The sequence below is a fragment of the Sitophilus oryzae genome, unplaced genomic scaffold, assembly GCF_002938485.1.
Source record: "Sitophilus oryzae breed Bouriz unplaced genomic scaffold, Soryzae_2.0 scaffold_151_pilon_pilon, whole genome shotgun sequence".
In the NCBI taxonomy this organism is placed as follows: domain Eukaryota; kingdom Metazoa; phylum Arthropoda; class Insecta; order Coleoptera; family Curculionidae; genus Sitophilus; species Sitophilus oryzae.
Window position 1 is genome coordinate 1,128,353 of NW_022146192.1, and position 27,866 is coordinate 1,156,218.

Sequence of the window (27,866 nt, forward strand, 5' to 3'; positions counted from 1 at the left end):
ACCGCGTTCGAGGTGTGTCAACAATCGAAATTATCTCTAAGCTCAATCTTTTTTATCTCATCTTTTTTGGCACACCATTAAAAGTTACCCTTCCCAATCCTACTTAGCCTAGTTTTGTTAAAATTAAAAAAAATAAAAATAAAAAACAAATTCTTTTTAATTTACGTACTTTCATGCCCACTTGCACCGTTTGTATAAACTTTGTTTAAAGGCTAAACAGTGATTAACTATACATATTTTATTATGGTTAATCACTGTTTAGCTTTTAAACAAAGTTTATACAAACGGTGCAAGTGGGCATCAATATTACTATTATTCTAAGGCACAAAAATATACTAAAAAAATTGTCCTAGAATCTAGAATTTTTCTATACAATATTTCAACTCTGGATAACGACCAACGTTTAATGCAATCACGTGTCCAATAATAAGGCTATTAAAAGTCTAAAAAGTTAATTACATTGGTAATTACATCGATGTTTACACGATTACTCACTCGCCAACATGTCTGTCTATGTATCTTAAATGATATTGCAGAAATAAAAATTCAGCCTATATCAGTAGGATCCCAGAAATCATAGCTGACCCGGTTACCTTTGTATCGCCTAACATTGAAGTGACATAACACAGGATTTATTGACGTATTCAATTATTTTCAGTCACTTTCTGTTTCACCGGAAATTAATAAACCTTTTGGTTTTTAAATGGTACCCTCGGTATTTTTTTACTTTACTCGATAGAAAATTATATTCTAAATAGAATAACATCTCATATGTCAACTTTTGACATTTTCGCTGCAAGAAAATAGTATTTTAATTTCAATCTATAGTATGTCCCCCGGATTGTCTTTACGAGAGGAAACGCTTTTTTATTATTAACAATTTGAGAAAATTCTTCATAAAAAGTTTCTAAAAATAAAGACAATGTTCATTCTAGAAGCAAACTCAATAATAAATTAAAATACTCTTATTAATATTGTTTTTTATAGAAAAATACATTTTTTAATTAATATATTTTTGGTAATTATTTATTTAATTGAGTTGAATAACAGGTTTATCACCAGTGCAAAAGGGTTGTAGATCTTTATATTTTCGCTGAAACAATTAGCTATTGTTTTAGAGTTACTATTCTATAACTTTAACGAGTTACCGGTAACAGCTGGTTGAGCTGGTTGAGCATAAATAATTCGCCTGTTTTTTTAATGCATGAGCAATACAACAAATTTAATAAAATTGCCCAAAAACAATTGATTCAAAAGAAAATTAACCAAAAAGATAGTTGCCCGAAAAGAAAAATCATCGAATTACAATGACAGAAATAAAAATTACCCAAAAATACCCAAAATATCGATTTTTGGGTGCATTTAATAAAAACCAAATTTAAAAAAAACAAAACATGTTTCTTCATCCGTGCCTTTTTGATACAAATAACTGTGGAATAACAGTTTCTGTTTTCCTTGTTGACTCATAACAAATTCGACTTCCATTCTACGTGTTTATGCTGGATGATGATAGGCACAATAAATAACTTTTTTCCAGAAATCGGCACGGATGAAAATGACAATGACCTGACAATGATAATGAGATGAAAATGATTATGTTTTTCGGGCAACTTTCTGGTTGGCTGAACTATTCTTCGGGAAATTATGATTTCGGAAAAATTTCCATTAGGGCAATCTTCGTTTCGGTGATTTGCTTTTGGTCAATTTTCCTTCGGCCATTTATTCTGGGATAATTTTTTGAATCTCACTCATTCTGATCACGGTTTTTGACCAAAAATGCTGAGTCAAAATCACACTGTAAAAGAGAGCTGCTGCCATGATAGAAGTTTTATTTTGTCCCAAGCAACCATCAGACAATAATTAGGTAGAAGGTGTCATTTTCTCTCGCACGCATTTTCATAACTTAAATCTCAACCTATCGCACAAATGCCATCTTTCTTGTAGTATAATAATTAATATAACAATTGATATAACAAAGCGCCCTATCTCAACATGCAACATGTACGTCTATTCGTCATAACGAAGAATTCTAGTATTTGAGATGGGGCAAATTTTTAAACGGATATAAAATGAAAAAGGTATAATATTGAGATACGGCAAATTTGCTATGTTAAAAAATGACCCAATCGGCATGTCATGACGTGGATATCTCAAAATCGCCAAAAACCGAGATACGCCTTTTGATGCCGATGATATGTGAAAAGTTGATATATTATACCTAAAATATCATTCTATTCAGAATGTCATTTTCTATCAAATAAAGTAAAAAACGAGGTAAAAAAACATTTAAAAATCTAAAGTTGTAGTCATTTCCCGTGAAACAGCAGGTTACTGAAACTAATTGAATACGTCACTCAATCATGATTTATGTCAAGTACAAAACCAAAACCAAATCTCCTTTGTTTATCTAAAAAAAAATAAAAAGTTCTAGGGGTGAACCACTTTTGAAAAACAACCGGTAGACGTCATATTATCTGTTAGCAAATATATCAAAAAATAAATGACCAAATTAGTATGTAAAAGTATCACAAAAAACATTAAAAAATTAATTCCTCCAAAACTCAACCTTAAAAAAATTCACTTGCCCCTCGTTAACACACCCTCTCCCTAATTCATCCAGATCCTTAACGACAATCTGTAAACTTTTTCCTGCTCAAACTTGCCTCTTGTCGCCTCCCACAAAGGCACTAAATTCCAGAGAACTGTCAGCTGGTTGGGAAAATTGAAAAGCTCTCTCCCTCTGTACAAAAGTCAGCAAAAGGACCGAAGGTTTTGACTATAATTATTTGTAGTTGGAGAAGCGAGTGCCGGTGAGATTGAAAAGTTTGCATTTCCCCCCCAGAAATGGAGATGAAGGGAGAATGGAAATGGGGAGGGAAAAGGTACTTGAACCGTTCGTTTTAAAAGTTCCGATTGCGAGTCGATTTTAAAGAAAAAAATTGAAAATTAATGTATTCAGTGGATTATTTTTTGAAGTATGCCAATCATATTTTACGGTAAATTAAACAAGAAATCAATATAAAAATTTCCTACGTTTCTTTAAAGGTGGTAGAGAATTTTTCATTCAATATACAGGGTGTTTCAAAAAACATGTGCCGTCTCTCGTGGGGAGATTCCTCGCGTAAAAATAAGATTTATTTTTCATATCAACATAAGTCCGATTCTGCTTTGTTTCGTAGAAAAGTAAAAAGTAAAGATTTCAGTTACCGTCTCGTTTTTGCTGCCAGAGCTAATCTGGACGGGGCCTACTTTGTTTACGCGGAATCCGAACCGCGGTCCTCGGCCATATCATGGTCAATGGCCTACCGACTTGTCAAGTGTCGAATAATATCGACTCATACTCACGAGATATCCGATCTCATCCGGCCTCGAACCGGCGTGAATGAGCAGTGTGTGTCAATAGATTTGCCTTTTTTTGGACAACAGCACGATACAGAGTTTTGAACCGGTCACCCGTCCATCCACTAGTATCGCCTTACGTCGCTTAACTTCGGTGTTTTAATGGGAACCGGTGATTCAACGTAGCTGGGCCGTTGCCCTGCTTTGTTTCGTAGATACAGGGTGTTAGAGTCTTAATATTTTTTTGATTTGTTATAATTTTCTTCCAAGTACTTTTAGCGTTTCCAATGAAATTTTGAAGGTAAAAGTTACTATAAATGCAACAAATTTTAAAACTAAAAAAGTGTCGACGTATTCACCAGGGACGAGCATATGGGTTATTACTGGAATAGTTTTCTAAAAAAAAGCACGTACGCCACTGACTTTTTTTCTCTTGTTAGTAAAATAGTGTAAGCAGTTGGCAAAAAAAGATAAGCAGTTTAAGTTGTCCCTTGAAAATAGCAAAACACAAAATGTCGACTTTATAGCTTCCTTGGTGAGATAAACGCAATTTTATTAATTTGTCTTGATCCTAGTCTAATAGCAACCTTTAAAAAAATGTAATATCATGAACTTGCGTAAGTTTTAAATAAGTACTCATTATAAGTTCCTCATCAAAAAATAGAAAAAAAGTTCCCATAAACATGGGTATGGAATTGCATAGTGTTAGAGTTACAGGATGTTAAAACTTTTTAAAATTAGGTTAGGTTAGTTTGTAACTTTAATTTGACTTAGGAGTTTCAGATAGCATATCTGATATTTTTGTTATTAATTAATTATTATATATTATCCATTTTTATTAGTAATACGTATACAGGGTGGCCCGAACTGTATTCCGGAAACTGCGGCAGCATTGCAGATAAAAATAAGTAAAAAGTTCGTATAAATGTATGTCCTAAAATGGTTAGTTTCGGAGATACAGGGTGTAGAAATTTCATTTTTATTTCGATTTTTTCCAAAAAATTTCTGAAGTAAGGCCAATACTTAGATGAAAATTGGTGTTTGGGAGTTTTTTGACATGAGAAATTTGATTTTAATGTCAATATGACTCCTACATGTAGAGGGCGCCACCTGCATATTTTTTAACTGGTTTGGAGCGTAATAACTTTTCGTCCGTACCTGTATAAAACTACTGGGTGAAAAAATATACATTTAAGACGTTTTTTAAGTAAAAAAGATCCCTTGGTAAAAATCGCTACGAGTAATGGTTCTCGAGATATTTCGAATCGAAATTATCAATACCTGTCGTCATTGACATAAATTAAACATGTTGACTAAATAGTTATTAAACTGAAATCATAAATTTGAAATGTTTTTGTATCAAAAGTTCAACAGAAACTTTTTTATCAACATTTTTTCAAAAAAAAAATTATGATTAATTTAAAAAAATAAAAAGTTCCCAAATTTACTATTTCAGTCAAATAACTATCTACTCAACATGTTTATTTTTTGTCAATAATGACATATGTGTTGAGTATTTCCGTTCTAAATAGCTCGAGAACGGTTGCTCGTAGCCATTCTTATCAAGAGATATTTTTTACGTAGAAAATCACGGAAATGTATATTCTTTCACCCAGTAGTTTTATACAGGTACGGACGAAAAGTTATTACTCTTAAAAACAATTAAAACACATGTAGGTGGCGCCCCCTACAAATAGGAGTCATATTGACATCACAATCAAATTTCTCATGTCAAAAACCCCCCATGTTCATCCAAAATTTGGATGAAAATTGAGAGTTTTTTCATATATAACGTCAATATTTAAAATTGACGTTACTTCATAAATTATTCGGAAAAAATCGAAATAAAAATAAAACTTCTACACCCTGTATCTCCGAAACTAAGCATTTTAGAACATACATTTATAGGAACTTTTTTACTTATTTTAATTTGCAGAATATACTGCCGAAGTTTCCGGAATACAGTTCGGACCACCCTGTATATTTTTTTAACAATTTTAAAACTACTAACATATTTCGACAAAGTAAAACAAAACCGAGAAATTATTGAGCCTACCCTACATTATATTTTACCTCGATTTTTACACAGTTTAAGTCAGCCATATGAATCCCCCATCTCGCTCCACTTGAATTTGCTAATTTTCTCCTTCCTTAAAAGCATTATAAGTACGTATAGAGAATTAAAGGTTTCAAATATTTCATAAATTATACAGGATATCTTTAAAAACAAAAGTTAACGTCCAAGACATTTAGAAATGCTCGTACTATTGTTCTTTTTGAATTGTTTGTCTTCATATTCTATAGTGTTAAATAAATGGCATTGTTAATTTTCTGGAGATCCAGACGTTAAAAAATCGATTAACTTTTCCCTAAGACGGCAGTCTTTTCCAGTTTCACTTTTCTCCATTGTCCGGGTTTTCCGGTATAGGTCCAGATTGAATTTAATCCGACATTGGAGCCGTTTATGTCGACATCACTCGATCCCAAGGGAAAGAGACTATTGGATTTTCGTTCCTTTACCTTCACTGGAGAGGCAGAAGATTATGGAAGGCATTATCCAGATTTAGGCGCTTTGATGGAGAGGGTTCTTGAAAGAAACTGTTCGTTATTCAATTTTCATGTTATTGACAATAAGTTAATATAAAATGAAATATATCATTTGGCTGATATTGTATACAATACAATACATAAGCGAGGTATTCTATACAAGAATGCACACTATAGGGATCTTGTAAAACAAAAAGAGATATAAAGATAAATATTAAATTAGAAAAAAATTACACCTAAATTCGGTTACTTTCGAAATTATTTGAGAAAAAACGAAAACAATCGATTTCGTTTTTCTGTTTTTCTATTTTTTTACAAATTTCACATTTCCATTGCAACTTTTTCTGCTCCACATGTTAATATTATTAGATTTGCATTGATTGTTTCATTTTTTAGCAACCATCGTCAACTTTGGATGGATGGAACCATCGATGGAACGTCAAAATGAAAATCTAAAATCTAATAGCATCAACTTGTGGAGCAGGAAAAGTAGCAACGAGCAGAGACGTGAAATTTGTATTATTATATTTTCTTTTCAAATAGATACAGAAGTAAATAAAAAGAAATCGCAATTACTTATGTTTTGAAACAAAATGTAGTAGAGTTCAGCAAAGCGCAAGTTTTAGCCGACCATACCAACAGGTATGGTAAGTAGGCTATTAAGATCGGCAAAAAAAAGTTTTTTTAATTTCACTCAAAATGCGTTATTTGAGTCATAAATGACCTAAATACAAAATATTTTCATGGTGTCTGTCTGTCTGTCCGTCTGTAACACGATAACTCAAAAACCGCTAAACCGATTTTAACCAAATTTGGCACAAAAATACTGTGGCACCCGAGAATCTGGCCATTAGTTTTTGGTGGTGGTGGGGGGTTGGTAAGGAGGTATGGGAGGGGGTTAAAAATTTTAAGAAATCGTAACTCCAAAATTACAGTAGCTAGCAAAACGCGGTTCAATTTAACATTAGGAATATATTTGCAACAATATTTGTAATAACATCAAAATCAGTCAAAGTCGCAGTTTTTGAGATAAAAAAAAATATGAAATATTGGTTAAAAAAATTGGAAAAATTGCTTTACTTTGAAACTTAAAGAACTGCATACCAAAATTTTTTATTAAAATATTTTAGTATGGGCGGCTGGCTATACGTGCCTCCCGGCGCCAATTTTTTCTTATTTAATCATCTTTATATCTCTTCTGGTTTACGAGATTCCTGTAGTGTGCAATTTTATATAGAACTTTTTTGGCATGTCAACTTTAAAGACAATGTCGGTATAAAAAGTAAATTATCTTTTTAGTTCATATTTTGCAAGTTTATTTCCTATAGAGAAAAAATTCATACTCGCAAAAAGAAAATCAGGAAAACAGCGTGAAACCAAATGCGGTAAATAAATCACTATTTTTCTATGGCACAGAGGTCCGCCTATTTCCACTAGCAGGACCCCTACAGAAAACCCTAGGCACAAATTAATAAAAAAAAGGAAGCTAAGGGAGCGGTTATTATGATAGAGCACATTTTGAGCGCTACGTCGCTGCAGGTATTCTCTTCAGTAAATCCTTCGTTTTTTTTTGTTGAAAGGCATTTTTATTACTGCCCGATAAGAATGCTTTAAAAGCGGTATTATGAAGAAGAAATGCAAACAAAAGGTATTAAAAATTTGATTTTCTAAGGGAAAAATTTCATATATCTCCTACCTAAAGAAAAATAAACAAAAAAATATTTTTCTCTGATATTTCATTAACTTCGCAGTATTTACATGAAAAATTACGTATATAAACTAATTTGATTTGTAAAAAGGAGGAATTTGTATTGAGGAGTTTTAAAACTGAATATAATATAAACAATAAAATAATTTCCTCCGAAGATGGATTGGGAATGGTGGAGCAGTATAATAGCCAGTAAGGTTCCTAAACCTGTGTGGTCATTTGTAAAAGTGAAATCAATATACATACCTCACCATTAACAACAAAGAGTACAAAATGCATTCGGAAGTATAAGAAGACCTGTTGAAAGGGCTATACATAAAATTGAACGAAAAATAAATGTGTACAATAGGGAGGGTGGTAAATAAACCATTTCGAACACGTAAAGCATTAGAAATTTGTTTGTAGAAGTTGATATATTTATAATAACTAGGATTAATATTATGCATATTATTATAGTCTAAGAGCTGGCTACATAAAAAACCTTATCATCGTTACATGGCTAATTTTTTGTGTGAAGTATCCTTTTGCGTAGCCATTATGAAATTAGTCATGTCTGCCAGCACGATCCCGGGGCTTAAAGCGGGGGCGGCCAATCAAATGGGTGAAATTTTGACACTAAAAGTATTATAAGATACATGAGTTATAATTGCGAAAATAGTTTTTATTTACTATTAAGAAACGTGGAAAATTGTTGGCAGACATTTTTCCAGTCGCTAAAATGCCGACAGACAACGCGAAATAGGCATGAAATTTTAAAAAAATGAAATTGGAAGAATGGAAAAAATTATGGCATATATGCATGCCGATTGGTGAAATGTCATATTTATTTATTTTAAAAGCCGTATGCAAAAGGGCAGACAAAAAGATCGCGGCTCAATCAGCTGCAGACAGTTATCAAAAGCGCGATATTACTCTAGCGCTTTCAGGGAACGCTCGCCGCCTCATCCATTTAAGTATAGATAAATCATATAATATACGATTATATTATAAATATATTTTTTTATTATTTCAATAACGATTTTTTTGTCTGCCCTTTTGCATACGGCTTTTTAAATTAATTAACAATAAACATGACATTCCACCAACCGACATGCATATATGCGATGATTTTCTTTTGTCAAAATTCTATGCCTCTTTCGCGTTGTCTGCCGGCATTTCAGCCACGAGAAAAATGTCTGTCAACAATTTTACACGTTTCCTAATAATAAATAAAAGCTATTTGGCAATTATAACTCGTGTACCTTATAATATTTTTAGTGTCAAAATTTCACCCTTTCGATTGGCCGCCACCGCTTTAAGCCCCGGGATCGCGCTGGCAGACATGACTATTTCACAATGGCTACACAAAAGGATACTTCACACAAAAAATTAGCCATGTAACGATGATAAGGTTTTTTATGTAGCCAGCTCTCGGTCTACTAGATCAAACATTGAGATTTCAAATTAACAAAAAAAATTAAAATTAATATATTTTAAATTGCTGACCTGGATATTATTTATTTAAATCTTTCAATTGGCTTGATTCTCCTTATTGTTGCGATGAATATAATCAGGTTAAATAATTTAAAAATCCAGAGTCGGGCTTGAAATTATTTTAAATAATAATTAAACAGTTTTGTTGTTGTTAAAGTATCTAAAACCAAAAAAAAAAAAAATAAAGTGTGGCATATCGTTGTACTCGGGAGACTGAGTTCTTTCAAAAACTCAAATAAAAAATGCAGGTCCGTATTTAAAAAAATTAAGTTGGCCTATGTATCTTACAAATTATCAGATAATTTGAAAATCTAAAAATACTGTCAGATAGCCCTGACAAAGCGGCTAAGAGAATATTCAATTAGTTTTTTGATTTTCTAAAAAATAACGACAGGAAAAAATAAAATTAATTTTCTAAAAAAAACGTTTTTCTCAAAAAACTCAGCAATCCTTGAAATTTTTGAAACTTTTTTGATAGCATGTTGGCAAACATCCCAAGGCACAACTTTGTCCCAATTTAACCATCTTCGTATCTATTACGGTTTCCGAGATACCCATGCTCGTACCTCGAATTTGTAGCACCCTGTATACCAACCAGAACATATTTTAGAACAATTAGTTTTGAGTTCTTTTCAAGTTTTAGTTCATTATACATATTTCAAATTATCTTAATCCAAAGATAATGCATAACAATCTACGACACACGTCAATCATACATTATGTGAAATTATTTTGAATAAAATACATATTTACAGAAAAATGTCAAATCCATCAGGACCTATTGAAAAAAATCATCAATCACTTTTTAAGCTCCATTGTTTGAAGAATGAATCCCCCAAGTGTTTAATGAACATGGAAAAAATATACAATAGAAAAATGTATATTTTAACTTTAACATTATTAAACATTTATAATATCACATTTTTGTTTTTAAATCATCAACTCAACGATACTTTGCATTTAATAATAATTGTTTCTTATAATAATAACCTTTATAGTAGAACACTAGGTACTTAGTCTATGATAGGAAATTATATCTGAAGTAAATAAAACACTAAATTTACAACTTTTGTAGAACAACATATCTAGAGTGGGTAGATGTATGACGACTCGCCACCTATAAATTTTGATTTGTACAAATGTGTTTATGTACAATTTTGACGGTTTTGAACAATGACAGTTCAGAGGGGGCCATCAATATTCATTTATTATTTACCTGTATCATCAATCTGTCTCTATAACTGTGTCAGTTACAGATATAGTAAATAACTGCCTATATTTTACAAGACATACGTCTCCCCAACCAATATTTTTTTTATAAAACGACCTTTCACAAGCTAGTACTTTGGACAGTAGCGTGCAGTGTTCCCGGATTATCTTTACAAGAGGAAACATTTTTTTTTATTATTAACATTTCGGGAAAAATGCACCCTTCATAAAAATGTTTGCTTGTTCTAAATTGGTTACTCCCGTATACTTTTCCAAATTTAAATACCGTTTTAGAGAAAATTAAAAAAAAACATGAAAATATGGTTGAAATTTTTAAGTCCTAAAAATCAAAACAATGCTAATAATATAATTTCGTTTTCATTTTTCGATAGATTGTTATTGATAGAATTTGAATTAACGTCACGCGAAGTCTTAGTAATAGGGTTCCCGATTTTACCCTTTGAGTACGGAACCCTAAAAAAGTATTATATTACGCAAGTCTCTCATCAAGAGTTCATACTTGATAACGTTCGATCAGTGATATTTATAACCAAAACGTTGTTTAAGCAAAATAAATAAAGACAATGGAAGTCCGAAACTCTTTTAGTTTTAATAAATAAATATTGCTTTTTGAAGCGAAAGAATCGGTAATAAAGAACTGTACTAAAGAACAATTTGACATTGACAAAATCAGAGGTTCACAACTAGAGGCATTTGCCTAGTTTTGCAGTGTTACCTGTCCAGTTTTAATTTAAGAATAGATGCAGTTTTCCTTAATTACTTAAAATCGACTTGTCCAAAATTGTTCAAATTTGGCATGTGTATTGAGCATATTATGCAGAGCTTTAAAAAATCTATGTACGACTTCGCTGTAAAATGAACAGGGGAGTCAATATTTGTATAGTTCAAAATTTGCATGGGATTTTCTGTTTCCAACGACAAAGTCTAATCTTCTATGCAGTTCTATGGTTTTAACCTGATGAGATTTTAATTATCTGCTTATTAATTAACCAAACTAACAAAAATTAAGAAGGTACGTTTACGTAAAAATAAATAATTTTCCTGTTAAACAATTATGTAGGATAAAACGACATCGACTTTAAGGATGTCGAAATGGCAGTAAAAAGATTCGTTTTCCTCGAAGACCTTGCATTGTTTTTAATAGCCTCGCAACCTAGGCGTTAGTTGGGACGCAAATTTAAACGCGTATTGCAAAAGACACTGCACTATCACATATTTACATCGTGTCTATGGTACGGTGCACACATTGAAAAGGTCACAATATTACTTTACATTTATCGAAGTCACGTTTATTCGATTGGAATGAATCATTTAACTTCAACCGCTTTGATTTTTTTTGCTGTAAAATCAATAATTGTGGAGCTGTGTTCGTAAAGAATTCTGTCTATCCTGTATTAAGCTTAATACATTTAATTCCGAAAATATGAATTTAGAATCACATACATTATATTTTCTATATATATAAAATACTAATGTTTATCTGTGTCGTCTCTACTGAAGTAACGACTTGCTCTAGAAAGTTGCTTTATTTACTGAAAGATAGATAATTGGTAGATATCTAAAAAATGTCGTCGCCGGATTCTTTGTTTTTCATTTAATTAAACAAAAAATAAAATGTAGTCTTTTTCCTTATGTCGTGGCGGATGTGCCAGGCTTCAACTAGTTTTCATATATTTTGGTAGAACGTCGTAATTACAACAGTGATTTGAATAAGAGGATTAAAGAAGGAATATAACGCTATCCACATGTATTCATACATTATAATGCGGGGCACTTAGAAATTTCCTATAGGGCGAATTGGGAACAAAATAACATAAAGCTGCGATTAGTCTTAATTGATAGTTTTAAGGGTCCTGTGTTGAGTATACTAAAAGTCCCCATGCCTCCCATAAGGGGAACATTGTCAAAATGGCGCCGCCATCTTGGATTTTTGGTATTTTTTTTAAATTTGCCATTTATTCAGAATCTTTTAATTTTTAAAGAAAATATGTTGGAAGATAAATGAAAGACCGATAAAAGTTCTATAATTAGAGGTACCTTCGAGGTTCCTAGGTAGCACCGTTACCAAGATAGGTACGTAGAAGGAGCACCAACATAACAATTTTTGGAGAATTTTCGTTTTTAATCTGAAATAAGTAAATATTTTGCTGTTTATAAAAAGGCTAGTGACAAGATCGATGGATGAAAAATTTTGGACAGTAGCTGTAAAAAATTTTGGTCAGTACTTTGGGCAGTACTGCAAGTATACTGTCGGGTGGTTTACATATTATTTCTGAGCAGTCGATTAGACAGTAGATAGCTGGGAAGTTTCTACTTGGGCAATACTTGTGCAGGTCTTTGATGGTACTTAGGCAGACTAGGGCCGGAATTTGTGTACTAGGTAGTGCTTGGGTAATACAAGGCAGTACTGCATGTAGTGTCTTCGAGCGGTGGACTTTTGACTAGTTATATTGTGTCGTGCAAATTTTTATTTATTAGCACGCCGTGTTTCTAATGAAGCATGCAAAATATTTCATTTTCGGAAACTCTTCCTGAGATGTACTACACATAGTTACCATCTAAAAGAGGCCGGCTCTTAAAAAAATCTTAAAATCCATTCTCTTTATTCACGCTGCAGGTGGTTGCGACACAGTTAGTGGTTTATACAATATCGGAAAAATTAAAGTTCTTCAACTTTAATTTTTAACTAGAGAAGAATCCAGATCTAAGAAATGCTGTTTCTATATTTTACCATGCAAATACTGCTAAGGATGATGTCTTGAAAGCTGGCGAGAGCTTTTTAGTATCTCTTTACGGAGAAACTTCAATAATTTCACTAGATGAATTAAGATTTAAAAAATACAATGGCTATAACCGCTATATAGACAAAATCTTAGCACAAACTTCAATTTGGCTGCTCTTCCTCCCACCACAGATGCCGCAAAATTCCATATCTTTAGAATTTATAACCAAATACAAGAATGGTTAGGCTACTCTCCTGATCCATTAGAGTGGGGATGGAAGAATGCAAATAATGAGCTTTATCTCATAGAGTAAGAAGTAGCTCCAGAATTTATTTTAAAGATGATTTTTTGTAACTGCAAAACCTCATGCACAAAACAATGCAGCTGTAAAAAATGTAGCATTTTTTGCTCAAATTTATGCGGATTTGTCCAAGGAAACTCTTGCGATAATATCCCCGAATTAAATCCGATGAATGATATCGAGTATGAGGAAGAAATGTAGATACCTTAATTTTTAGTATGTATAGCGACAAAATAAACGTGTTAACTGGTGTTCTTCAGAAGTACCCAGTCTTTTAACGTTTTGTTTCCTCGACTATTGCAAAATCGTGATAGATTCGCTGTTCCTATATATGAGTGTATGATCAAAAATTAACATGATCAAAAACTAATTGATTATAATGATAACATGATAAAAATAACATAATATGATAATGATAACATGATAAAAAAACTTTTTATTAGTTTTCATGCAAAATCGAGAGATCAACAACTGTAGGCAGTAGTTATACACCACATTTTGGGTAGTACTAGGCAGCACTGCAAATATTGTTAGGCGGTTTAGATATTTTTTGACCAATTATAATTTGTGAATAACTATTTACTCTTCGCAGTAATGATATACATTAGATCATAAGAATATTGTGTACTCGCCAATTGTTGAGTAGTACTTGGTCAGTGCAAGTACTATCGGACGGTGCATAGATTTTTGATTAAATCTCGAGCAAAACGGAAAATTATTCGAGTTATTTTAGTTTAAATTTTTTAAAATTTGTAGTAAATCGATATGTCAGTGGTACTTCAAGACATATATCTTGATAAGGGTAGTACTTAGGAAGGTCAGAAGTATCTCTATTTATAGTATTTTTATCGGTATTAAAATTTTCCCTCTTCATATTTTTTCTAAAAATAAGTAGTTTTTGAGTAAAGACCAGATTAAGAAAAAATGTCAAAAATCCAAGATGGCGGCGTTATTTTGACAGTGTTCCCCTAGTGGGAGATATGGGGACTTTTAGTATGCTCAATCGGACTATAAAAGCTATCGATTAAGACTAGTCCCAGCTTTATGTTATTTTGTTCCCAATAAAATCATAAGTGCCCCGAACTATTAAAGGAATCGACATCAGGAACTCCCATTTTTGACAGTTCTGTTTGACGTTCCAAATGACACATTTGAATTTGATTTGAATTTTTGCGGATTTGATTGAAAAACCTTAGAGTAAAAATAAAAACACTGATAAAACAAAGTAACATTCATATCTACTAAGTAAACAAAAATACAATTCTTGTTGCAAAAAAAAATGCAGCAAACGTGGAATAACTTTGAGATATTGACGTTCTGCTTGTTATAAATAGTAATAAATCAATTGCACTTTCAAATAACATTCAATTTTTGGATTACTAAAATGCCTCGACTATTTAGCGATACATAATTTTATTAAGGTCTCCAATGTTTGCATACAAGTTTTTGTAAGTTCAGGAAAAGTGAGCTCTGAAATCCAAACAAAATCCAGAATTCGTGGAAAAATAAGTTATGAATATATTTATGGAAAGTCTGTCTAACGAGGGAATACCTGATAGTGACAGTTGTTGTCTGATGTCATTGTAATTCACAGGTAAACTGTATTTTCTGTAATTTTTTAAGTCGTCTGACGATATTCTTCCCTAACTCGTTGAGCCAGACGGGCAAAATTTACTTTAAAGAGGAAATGGAAAGCAGTTGAAAATGTTAAATATAGTCTTGTGCCTTTATGAACAGTTCTAAAATTTGTGCCTACTACATTCGTTACAAATTACAATTGTGATCAGAATAAGATTATAGCCTTTTCTAATAAAAGGAAAAACTTTGACCATTTAATTAGGTACTACACAATTTTGTTTTGACATATTAAATGCTTAATTTTATTGGTAAAATGTATAATATATTATTGCACATTACCGATACTTAAAAAACTAACTTAACGGTTGCATAACCAATTAGCACGAGCTAACATCTGTCCAACGAGTAAAGGAAAATTTCGACAGATGACATTCAAAAAATTACAGAAAATACAATATATTTGGGTATTTAAATGACAGGCACAACTGTCACTCGTTGAACAGACTTATATTCATAAGGCGTATGTACTCGTTACAAAATCAACACAAAAGTTACAATTCACATCCGCACGCATGCACCGAAAAGAAAAAAACCTGCCCAGATAGAACTGAGTACTTTCGAACATTGTCTGTTTAGTAGATATTATGTGACATCGTAACGATTAAAATTCAACAAAGTTAAGTTGTTTTTGAAGTGAGATTCCTCCCACATTTTTTCAAATTCCTCACGGACCACCCCGGACACCTTAAAAACCTGGACATGTCCGGGTAAATCCAGGACGTATGGAAACCCAGCGTTAATGAACAAGCTCTCATCGTAAATAGACGGGTTCTATTTATTTTGTAGCTGATATCTCCAACTAACGCTAAAGAAGGCGTGTCTCCAATTATTTATGATCTAAGATCTGTGCCGTTTTCGCTATCTTTGCACAGATTTATTTCTGCAAGACAGTCGCAGTCAGTACCGCGTTATAGACGACTTGGAGTACCGTTTTAGCGACTAGAACTAACAGTTTAAAACTATTAAAGTAATCTGGCCGGCGTGCATAAATTGTCTGCATCGCGTGCAATTTCAACTATTCGTTCCCGATCCAATCTTAACTGTAATCTATAATAAACATGTCGCCGGTTAGTATTAAATGGAAATAAAAAGATAATAAAATAGAGACGATAAAAAGGAATCAAATATGAATCATTGGAACGATTGGTGTTAATTTATCAAGTATTTTAATTGATAACAAATCAATCAATTAAGCTACACTACAAATTCCAGATGATTAGCAATACGTTAGTTATAGGGAATGCAATCCCGCAAATGCTGGATCCCGCAAATGCGGGATCCCTCTGAGATTCCGCGGGATCAAAGTTGCGGGATTTACCGTGCGGGATCCGCGGGATCAACACATTACTACTGGATAACCGAATCGATCTCGATTAAGATCAAATCGCTTCGTTCCGGACCGATGCATCGACGCTCAGAACCCGGGGAATTCCCCTTACGGCTTGGCCATTAAAAATAAGTGAAACAAACGGGCTAGTTGTTAGATTTTTTTCTGGCGTATGTGCGTAAGTAAAGAAAAGCGTTTAACTTGTGGACAATTTCGTCAAATAAATTGCCGGACATAATTATTGGGACAAGCAAAATTTTAGGGTAAATTTAAAGTTGAATATCTCTTGAACTAAAAAAGATTTTGGGATACGGTTTGGACCAGGTTTTAGATGAATCTAAATTGTGATTAAGATGCTGATGTAGTTTTCGAAAATATATTTAGCGAATTCTCGTATTTAGCAAATTCTCGCGGTGTTTTATAAGAGTGTGAAAATTTGATCAAGAATCTTTTTTACCGCAAATTTACAATTTTTAAAAATATCGAAATTTTTATCAAGTACGACGAATCTGTATTGACGAATCTGTAAATCCGACGTTTTTTCGAAAAATATGCATTTTTAGTCATACGTATGGCCCTAAATGGTACAAAAAGATTTGTACATTCTGCATATGCCAAAAAATTATTGATATAGAGTGTATCTAAAAGCAGATAACTAACACAAGTTAAAAAAACCTTCAATCAGAATAATATTTTTATTTATAAAATAAGTAGATAAATTATAATAAAATTTAAGTTTATTTAATATTAAATATATTTTCTGAACACCCTGTATACATCGGTGTCCAAATTTCTGTACAGCTAGTTAAGGATACACGCTATATCAATATATTGTGGGCCTATGCAAAATGTACAATGCCTTTTGTACCATTTAGGACCCAATGTATGACTATTGTTTACAGTCTCGCAATTTTGTGGATCCGCGGGATTGATTACTTTAATCCCGCGGGTTTGCGGGATTGATATTTTGGTGCGAGATTGCATTCCCTAGTTAGTTGTAGTTTCAGAGAGACAAGAAAATGCAGTGCAACCTCTTGAATCGGAACATTTCATTATTAACGACTTATTCCGATTAGCGAGTTTGGCGTTATTTGCAATATGCATAGTACACACAACTTTTTTCTACAAATATAAAATATTATCTAGTAAAAATAATAGAAATAAAAAAAGGCTACCTTACTGTAGAAAGAATTGCACATTACCAACTATCCCACATTAGTTTTGGACCGATCTTTGATGACGAATTAAAAAAAAACTTTTTTCCCGCCCCAAAGGGATGTGTGGGGGGGGGGGTTATTGAACCGATTTTTTTAAACCTTTGAAGTCACCCTTGGAATAGACAAAATTCTCCAGTTTACGAATAGTTTTTGAAATGCCTTTACATTTTAAGTTCCAACGTTACATGTTTTCGTAACATTGACCAAAACTGATGTTAGGCGTATACAGGGTCCGGCAATAGTGCGTCAGGCATCTATAGCTCCTAGAATAAAAAACTTGAGAATTTTGTTTAAGTGCAAACCTAAAGTATGTACCAGGATGTATTTCAGAAAAATATTTTAACTTCTATAGGGTGGCTCAAAAAAGTGTGAGTGGACCTGGACGATTTTTTTTAAATGGAACACCCTGTATATAATTGCATTTTTGGCAGATTTGGTTTTCAGATCACATTACATAACCCTAAGATATGAATAAATATATTTCGATAGTTTCAGAGATGTTAAAAAATAAATAAAAAATATGTATTTTTCAGCCCTTCTTAAAAAAATTATTAGAAATACAAGAACTGTTCTGAAATCAAAACTATATTAGGTATTTACTTTAGATAGTCTGTTCTTAGTTTATTATAAATATGGTAATCGTATATCATACAGGATGTTCAATATTCTACGCCAAACTTTCTAAAATATAAAATAATTTTTCTTTGTTATTTTAAATGGAACACCCTGTATATTATGTTTTTATTAGATGGAGAGTTAAAAAATGAACCTTTTTTGTATTTAGAGTATTTCAAAATTTTGAACGGTTTCGCAGATACGCGCAGTATTATTTCATATGGCGCTTTCAATAGTAAAATACGAGAGAAAAATCATTGGGTGGCTTTGATAAAAATTTACTGTGGAAAATTCCATATGAAATATAAAACCGCAAATATCTGCGAAACTGTTAAAATTTTGAAATACTCTAAATACAAAAATGTTCATTTTTAATTCTCCGTCTATTGAAAAAATAATATACAGGGTGTTCCATTTAAAAAAACAAGGAAAAATTATTTTATATTTTAGAAAGTTTGGCGCAGAATTTTGAACATTCTGTATAATTTACGATTTTCATATTTATAGCAAAGTAAGTACAGACCATCTAAAGTAAATACCTAATATAGTTTTGATTTCAGGACAGTTCTTGTACTTTTAATAATTTTTTTAATATCTCTGAAACTATCAAAATATATTTATTCATATCTTAAGGTTATGTAAAGTGATCTGAAAGGAAGCCAAAAATGCAATAATATACAGGGTGTTCAATTTTAAAAAAAAAATCATCAAGGTCCACTCACACTTTTTTGAGCCACCCTATAGAAGTTAAAATATTTTCTTAAAATACATTCTGGCACATACTTTAGGTTCGCACTTAAACAAAATTCTCAGTTTTTTTATTCTAGGAGCTACAGATGCCCGACGCACTATTGCCGGACCCTGTATATTAAAGATAATAAGTGAACTAATTTATGCCATACGATTGAAAAAAACAGTCAGAGATGGCTTAGAAATGTAGATCGTTATCATTTGGTATGTAAAATTATACATACTATAAGGAATGTCATCGATTATTTCCGCACCAACTAAACGATATTTTTATCGATCAAACGGTATCTTCAAGTTCAAACGTATTGCACAAAGACGGAGGAATGCAAAAGACAAAGCAAGGAGACACTGTACCACGTAACTGGCAAGTTTTAGTGGTTTAAGTTACGTTTCGATTATGAAGGTAGCGTTCAAAATAACATTGCAATTGGGTATTCCGATTATTGGATGTTCCGATTAACGTGTGTTCCGATTAAAGAATTCCGATTAAATCTAATGTAATGATATGTTGAACTGTAGATTAAATTATCCAGTCGTATATTTTTATCAATCTAACCATCAAGTATAAATGTCTATTGAGCTTACAATACTCTCTTAGTAGACCTACTACAGTTTTGACAGTTTTTCTATCTTTGCTTATTAAATCTGCCATAAATTTGGCAAGTGTTCTACTGTGAACTGTTCCTCCTGCTTCTGTCCTGGGGAAATTTTCCACCATTCTCAAAATTTGTCGCCTACCAATTTATTACAGTTTGGTGTTACCACAGCAGAATAAAACACTAATTCGCCACAATACCCCAAAACGCTTTACTTTGAACACTGGACGCGCCTTTCCTAACCATGTTAGCGTCATCAGCAGATGATTGAAACTCAAAATCAGTTCAATCATTAGTTTTAATTTTTTGCTGATGATGTTAACATGGTTAGGAAAGGCGCGTCCAGTGTTTGGTGTATTGTGGTAAATTAGTGTTTTATTTTGCCGACTACCAATTATTTTGTAAGCATTTTGGTAATTATTGCTTTTGCAGTGCCCACGTAACCAGTTTAATGTGTACCCAGTACCCAAGTACCCAGTTTAATGTGCCTGGTTTGACCATTTCATCTGTCTTTTAGTAGCTTTGTGACCCTCGTGTCCCAGTATAGTAATTCCAACATCAGTTAGGTTTAGTGGCTCTTAATTTAGGCAATGCCTTTGATGGCAACGTCTGGACAAACAACTTACGAGTTCCGAGCCAGTCCAAGTGACTTTACCCAAACTAACGTAACAACTCCAACTACGTTCTCCCAATATATTTTTAGGACAGATACTCAATCAAGAACAAAAAAAATAAATTATAACATTCAAATATGTTGGTACCAGTGCGAAACTGCCGTGTTAAACTGTCATCGTAAATATTTGCATGAGAGCAATGAATACAAATTACTGATATTTGCATGAATAATGATGTATTTTTATTCAGTGGTAGATGCGGGTGAACACATGCTTCGGCAGAATATCTATATAATTTTGAGAATGTGTATAATAAAGGTTTCATAGTTATTTTGACACTAAAATTCTATTTTTTTAAATGGAATGTTATGTATTTTTTTGTTTTTTTATGGGATTTGTCGTAAAATCCCTATTTTAAAAATATTAAAAAACAACCATACTCTAAAAAATCTCAATTATTCATGCTATTTAAGTAAAGACATTTTATAATTGTATCCTCTTCAAGACAGTTATACAAAAAAAAATACAAGATATGTATGATTGATGTAATATCAGGTGAATCAAAACTAATAGATGCTGTTTGTTCCAAATCATTCCAAATGGAAGACCCTCTATTTTATATCATAAATAAATACAGCTTTTTTGAATACTATGGGTTGATAAGAATTTTCAATGTCCAAAATCGATATTTATTAATTTTCGGTTCACTATTGTTATTATTTACACTTTTTGTATTTTGACATTCATGGTTTAATAATGTTCATAATAAATAACTATTAACGCTTAATTTCTTGAAACTATATAATTTCATACCGAATATACTAATAAGCTTCTAATACATATATGTGTAATAAAAAACAATAAAATAATTCCACGAATAACTGTTACACGACTACATATTCCATAATAATATCTATTTACTAATCGATGATATATAATAATTGTAGAGTAATAGTCACCAATCTCATACCATATAAAACAATAATAAAAAAAAGTGTAGGCAGTGAATTCTCATTCTTTCTACTAGATTCCATAACTTCTTATAGATTTTAATATAAAAATAATAAAATTAATGAATTAATTTCTAACAATTACTCATTACAATTATCTCAACTGTAATTACTCATGCTTCATTTAAATCGTAAATTGGCATAAAGAAATACATTTTTTATTTTCACGTTTCCTAGTGCATTTATATAAAAAATAAACTTGAAATTGTTACTAACAGTAGTGGATAAAAGATTGGTTTATCTGAAACTGATTAAGAAAATAATGTATCTGAATTTTTTACTTAGGTTGTGTAAATTTGTTATACATATATGTATATAATATTTTAATATACCTACATGGATTAAAATGGAATTAAAAAGTTACCTTAAATAATTATTTCCCTGGGTATCAGAATTCTCTATTTTTTTAATTGTTTCTTTAATGATTTCAAGAAAAGAAAAAATTGGACCCGTTGCAGGCTCATGCTTCATTGAAAACGCAAATTGGCGTTAAGGAAAATATTTTTGCATTTTATACTTCACCAATAAAAGAAAAAGGTAATCTTGGATGTTCCTCACGCTTGACTACACCCAACTTCGATATTTAGATTAGTTCCTTCTGTTCACCTTATTTTTTATAACATAAAAAGTAAAGTAAAGATTTCAGTTAATGTCTCCTTTTTGCTGCCAAGTATCTAAATCAACTCTTACTCACGAGATATCCGATCTCATCCGGCCTCGAACCGGCGTGAATGAGCAGTGTGTGTCAATAGATTTTACACTTTTGCCTTTATTGGACAACAGCACGATACAGAGTTTCAAACCGGCCACCTGCCCATCTACTAGTATCGCATTAAGTCGCTTAACTTCAGTGTTCTAATGGGAACCGGTGTTTCGACGTAGCTGGGCCGTTGCATAGCATGTTTATAGCATAGTCTGCCCGACTTGCCGCCCGACAAATCGGACCGTCCGCGCCCCTCCTTAGCGCCGACAAAAGAACTGGCTCCGCGTCGTCTCGCTCGACCAGGAAGAACATCTGGAACTCGTTGACCGAGAAGTACAACGTCGGAGGGCCGTACCCAACGGGAAGTGACCATCCGGCTTGAGAGTACCGATATAGCGGCTCGCATCTCTCTGTGTGTCTCTGTTTACTACTTATAGGAGGCGGTGGTCGGTGGTTCTTTGATAAATCGACACGATTAAAGTCGGTACTCGGTACTGTCGCTGCCCCGGTTAAGATAAATTAGTAGTGCTCGCAGATTGCGTATTATACAAGGTATTTCTTAAATAAGTGCAAGGAAAAAAGTTTTCCCGACTAATGCATAAAATTAAGATAGAAATGCTGATTCAATATATTTAAATATAAAAATTTTCCTTAGACAAATGTTCTATATTTATTTCTTTACAGGTGGTGTATTTGCATTCTTCTTCTTAAGGTGCCTTGCAAATTCCTGCGTAAGCGTTCATCTTTTTCTTCCTCATCGGATGGTTCTATTAAAAATAAAACCTCCTGTATCTCGGTTATTTTCAATTTATACATAAACTCACCGGCAAAAAAACCGACCACTAAAAACTAGTCCCAATTTCAAAGTTGGATTTCTCGCGAACCACTCATTAGATTTTAATGATTTTTTTTAAAATTGTAAATTAATTCTTTGTTAATTGATGCTACGTCAGAAATTTTTATTCCGAATTTATTTTGAGCATATACAGGGCACAACAATAAAACGAAGTTTTTTGTCCGAACTTTGTAACACCCTGTAGGGTGCCGCAGCTGTAGTAGCTATTGCTAAATCAAATCACATTGTAGCCTCATCTTTTGTGAGCATTTTGTTTTTTTAATCACTGCATTATCTTTCTTTTTATTGGAAATACGCTGGTTTAAAACGAACGTCTCGGAAAAATGCTTCGCAGGCAGAAAGTTTTATGTGTAAATAATCAAGGCGAAAACGGATTTATGAGTATTTGCAATATGACAACTAAACGACGGTTGTCAAATTAAAAAATGCAATTAACTGTGACGGATGTTTCTCGTATTGTGGCTTTAATTGAGGATGGCCGAAGTCAACGTTGTGTCCGATACCCTGGGCCAAGGATATATAGAATAAGGATATTCGACTGGCCCAAAAAAAACGTGCCGTATTTTGTCGAGGAAGTCGATTTCGTCACGACCAATGGGCGTCGAGTATTTGAAATTGAAAACATATAAATTGACGGTAACCTATGTTTTTTGACTCATTTCACTGACAGATGTGATGAGATTATTATTGTAATTTATAGATCCAAACGTTTTTGAAAAAAATAATGTATTTTAAAGTTATTTCCTAGAGTTTGGTTTGGCCTTCTATATTCTGGTATTTGTCTACTAATAAATAATATCTTATTTTGTATTTCGATGTATGGAAATCCGCAAGTTTTGTATCTGAAGCCGCAAAGAAATTTCGCTCTGTAGTGAGAAAATGTTATATCTTTTTAGACGCGTAGAATAACAAAATTTCTTATTTAAGATGTTCTAAATGTGATGCTTAATGTCAAAAATTAAAATATATACTTGAAATATTTCAAGTTATACCCTTTGCCCTTTGGAAGTAAACAAATATTGAAGAAAGTGTTGTGCCTTCACAGAATTTAAATTGGCATTAGGAATAGATTTCCTTGATTTAGTAATAATATTGCTCATAGAAATTGATAATATACTATTTTATATTCACTCGTTCAAGTGCTGATCTATTTTTAAATTGAATATTTATGTAAGTATTATGTATAACACAATATAAATAATTTAAGGACATAAGAAGTTAAAATTTCAAGTGCCAATATTGATTATTTTTCCAGTTTTATTCAAATATATTGAAATTAATATGGAAACAAAAGTTCATAAATATTATTCTTAATAACAAGAATTGAGATTTGGGCATAAGTTTGAAAAGCCATGTCAGAAGAGTAGGATTAAAGACAAAGTATTAAGGTAACATATATTTACATAAAGTTTTAATAACACTGACAATTTTATTTGTTTATGTTTATTAATTAAAATTTAGTTGCAATTTATTTCATATTCTAATATTTTTGAGAAAATTTTACTTATATACATACCTGAATATTATGCTGCTTTTTTATTTTAAAGTGTGCCGACTGTGCTGTTATTTTTATACTAGTAATATTGTATACTGTAGGTATCGTATTCATATATAGTTATATATATATATCAGTAGTATAGATACTTACTTTCTTTCTATGCGTACTTATATCCTTTATAGTCTTTCTAAGTGCATATAATACTACTTTTTTAAGAGAAGGCAGTTTTTAATAATCTATTGTTAATTCCCCTAATTCTGTGTCCCCTGGTTCTGCTATACAACAATTATATATTTTTTTATCATTACTGATTTTAAAAGTTTCTTTTCAAAGAATTTGACCATATATTTTTTTTTCAGAGTAATTGGGCTGTTCCTGAACAATATTGAATATAAATATTCAAAAATATGATAAACTGCATATCCTACTAAGTAGATCAATACCAAAATTCCATTAGAGAAATAAGTTAAAATTATGTTTTACTTGTATAATTTTCTTGCTATTTGTCCACCATTATTTGTGACTTAGAAATTAAATAGTCAAAAAGAATTTAGTACCAGTTTTTATTTCCCAAAAAAAATAATTGTTAAATAATTACATATTGCTTAAGATACAGTATATTATATTGTGTTTATAGTTGATAATTCTAGTTCTTAGTTGTTTATAGTTGATAATTAACAATATTTCTGATGTTAGATATTATATTAGATAAAAAATTTAATTACCAACAGCTACCTACCTATGTAGCTGCAGATTATTATATTGTGTAGTAGGTACTGTATAATTCTTTAGTTCAAGAAACAAATATCAGTACAAGTATATAACCAAAAAAATGTTGATGCAAATTCTTTGTATAACATACGTACCCCTATGGTATTCAACTTTTCATTGTTCTTTTTAATTAGAAACACAATAAGCACATTAATTCGTTTATTAAACAACCAAAACTAACTACTTAAATTCACAATATAAATATCACAATAAATGTATAAGCTTTGATCAATTCCTATTATTAATACCTGACGACTTCATACTTTATAACTACCAATGGCTATCCTACTAACACACTAGCCAACTAATAATAAATCTGTTGTAAAAAAATACATACATAAAGACATCATTATTGCAATAATATAGAAATATATTCCATGTATCATTAACTACCTATAAATACAATACCCACATCTTCTTTTACGCGAATAGCGGGGGAGGCAGAAATATTGCCTGCATTGTACATCGTACAAATTGGCTAGAATTTATTAATATCCATTGCAAACATTTCTCTTTCAAAGGGTCTAAATGTTTTGTCTTTTTACTGTGTCCCTGTAATATGTTATCAATTAACAACAGTTATCAAATATGACCTGGACAATAATAATTGTTTTACCTTTTTTCAAACTAAACTCTTTAAACAAACTATATAAATAAAATTTATCTCATAACCTAACTTGCTGCTAGAATTTCTTTCTTGTTATTCTATGTTCCTGTATTGTTATTCTTCACATTATCAATTTCTATGAGCAATATCATTACTAAATCAAGGAAATCTATTCCTAATGCCAATTTAAATTCTGTGAAGGCACAACACTTTCTTCAATATTTGTTTACTTCCAAAAAATGTCAAAGCATATAACTTGAAATAATATTTTAAGTATATATTTAAATTTTTTGACATGCACTCACATTTAGAACATCTGAAATAAGAAATTTTGTAATTCTACACGTCTAAAAAGATATAATAACATTTTTCTCACTATAGAGCGAAATTTCTTTGCGGCTTCAGATACAAAACTTGCGGATTTCCATACATCGAAATACAAAATAAGATATTATTTATTAGTAGACAAATACCAGAATATAGAAGGCCAAACCAAACTCTAGGAAATAACTTTAAAATACATTATTTTTTCAAAAAACGTTTGGATCTATAAATTACAATAATAATCTCATCACATCTGTCAGTGAAATGAGTCAAAACACAGAGTCAAAAAACATAGGTTACCGTCAATTTATATGTTTTCAATTTCAAATACTCGACGCTCATTGGTCGTGACGAAATCGTCTTCCTCGACAAAATACGGCATATTTTCCAACATAGCCCGCTATAGGGAGTTGAATATCCTTCTTCTATATATCCTTGCCCTGGGCATACCTCGAACAACAGTCCAGGATGCCTGGAACGGGTATATGGAAACGGGAAATTTCACCGAGTGGGTTCCGGAAGAAAACGGAAGACAAATGCAATTGACGACCGCTTTATTATCCTGAATACTTTACGAAATCGTAGAATTACAGCGTTTCAGAATCAACATCTGCTACAAGCCGTGCGTAGAACTCAAGTCAGTGAGAGAACAATCCAACGAAGACTAAAAGAAAACAGCTTGTCTGCAAGGAGCCTGCCACAGGACCACAGCTACTTCCAAGACATCGTCGAGCATGTTTTCAGTTTGCGCGTTTACAAGTGAATTGGTGTGGTCGCGGTTTTGCTTGCAAAGCATTTTTCCGAGACGTTCGTTTTAAAGCAGCGTATCTCCAATACAAACAGAGATAATATCGTGATTAAAAAAACAAAATGCTCACAAAAGATGAGGCTACAATGTGATTTAATTTAGCAATAGCTACTACAGCTGCTGCACCCTACAGGGTGTCACAAAGTTCGAGCAAAAAACTTCGTCTTATTGTTGTACCCTGTATATGCTCAAAATAAATTCGGAATACAAATTTCTGACGTTAAGAAGGAATTAATTTACAATTTATAAAAAAATCATCAAAATCTAATGAGTGGTTCGCGAGAAATCCAACTCTGAAATTGAGACTAGTTTTTAGTGGCCGGTTTTTTTGCCGGTGAGTGTATTACATTATATTACTTTATACAATTCCTATACTTCTAATGATCCATAATAATCTCACTATGTTCAAGTCCTGACAAAATGTCCTCAAAAATGTCTCTCCAGATTTATACACTTTACACAAAACCAATATTAAAATAAACGAGAAATAATTTAAAACAATATATACTTATATAAAACTATACTTTCTCAAAAAGGATGACATGCTCTATTAATAACACTTTTTACTTGTCTGATGAAAAATACGAACCCAGAAATTTAAAACCTATATAAAGGGCTCGAAAAGAGTAAAATACCTTTCATAATACGTTCATCTTTAATCCTATAAAACAGTTCCCGACCTAATTTTTCAAACATTACGATCCAAACGTGTCCCGTCATAAAAACACTCTTTTTGTCCCTTTTTTGGGTCCATCAAAATGAATTCGTCTGGAATCCGGCCAATGAATGCCCTTTGGCAAAAAGAGACGCGTTTGAATAGAGGTGTGACGCATACGATTCTGTTCGGTTCAATACTACCGGATCGTATAAATGGTTTAAAAGGATTTAAAAGGACTTTTCGTAATGAGTTTTGGCTTATATCGCGTATATTTTCGGTAAATTGTACCTTAAAAAAATCAAGGGGATATAAAATAATATTCTATCGGACTAAGAATTAACCAATTTGCGTCATAAAAGGGAAAAAAAGGATATAGATATTGTTACGGATTCCGTGGGTCCACTAATTTAAACTCACGATAAAACATTTAACGAATTTATTTTCTCACTATACAGGGTGCTACAAATTCGAGGTACGAGTATTGGTATCTCAAAAACCATAATAGATACGAAGATGGTTAAATTGCGGTAAAGTTGCATGTTGGGATGTTCGC

At 32.0% G+C, this 27,866-nt stretch overlaps 1 protein-coding gene and 2 long non-coding RNA genes across 7 annotated transcripts in view; 1 reads left to right on the forward strand and 2 right to left on the reverse strand.

Moving 5' to 3' along the window:
* The window catches only part of LOC115878607, a 118,898-nt gene that overhangs the window by 68,712 nt on the left and 22,320 nt on the right, over positions 1-27,866 (reverse strand). The gene's annotated exons all lie outside the window — the stretch shown is intronic.
* LOC115878616 lies at positions 23,792-25,108 on the forward strand. The gene is made up of 3 exons (XR_004049569.1): positions 23,792-23,817; positions 23,903-24,035; positions 24,505-25,108. It is a non-coding gene; the product is annotated as an uncharacterized LOC115878616 (long non-coding RNA).
* Positions 25,062-25,765, reverse strand: LOC115878614. Of its 2 annotated transcripts, none has more exons than XR_004049565.1 (2): positions 25,329-25,765; positions 25,062-25,232 (listed from the first exon to the last, which is right to left on the reverse strand). It is a non-coding gene; the product is annotated as an uncharacterized LOC115878614 (long non-coding RNA). The 2 variants fall into 2 exon arrangements; XR_004049564.1 differs by having other exon boundaries at positions 25,310-25,765.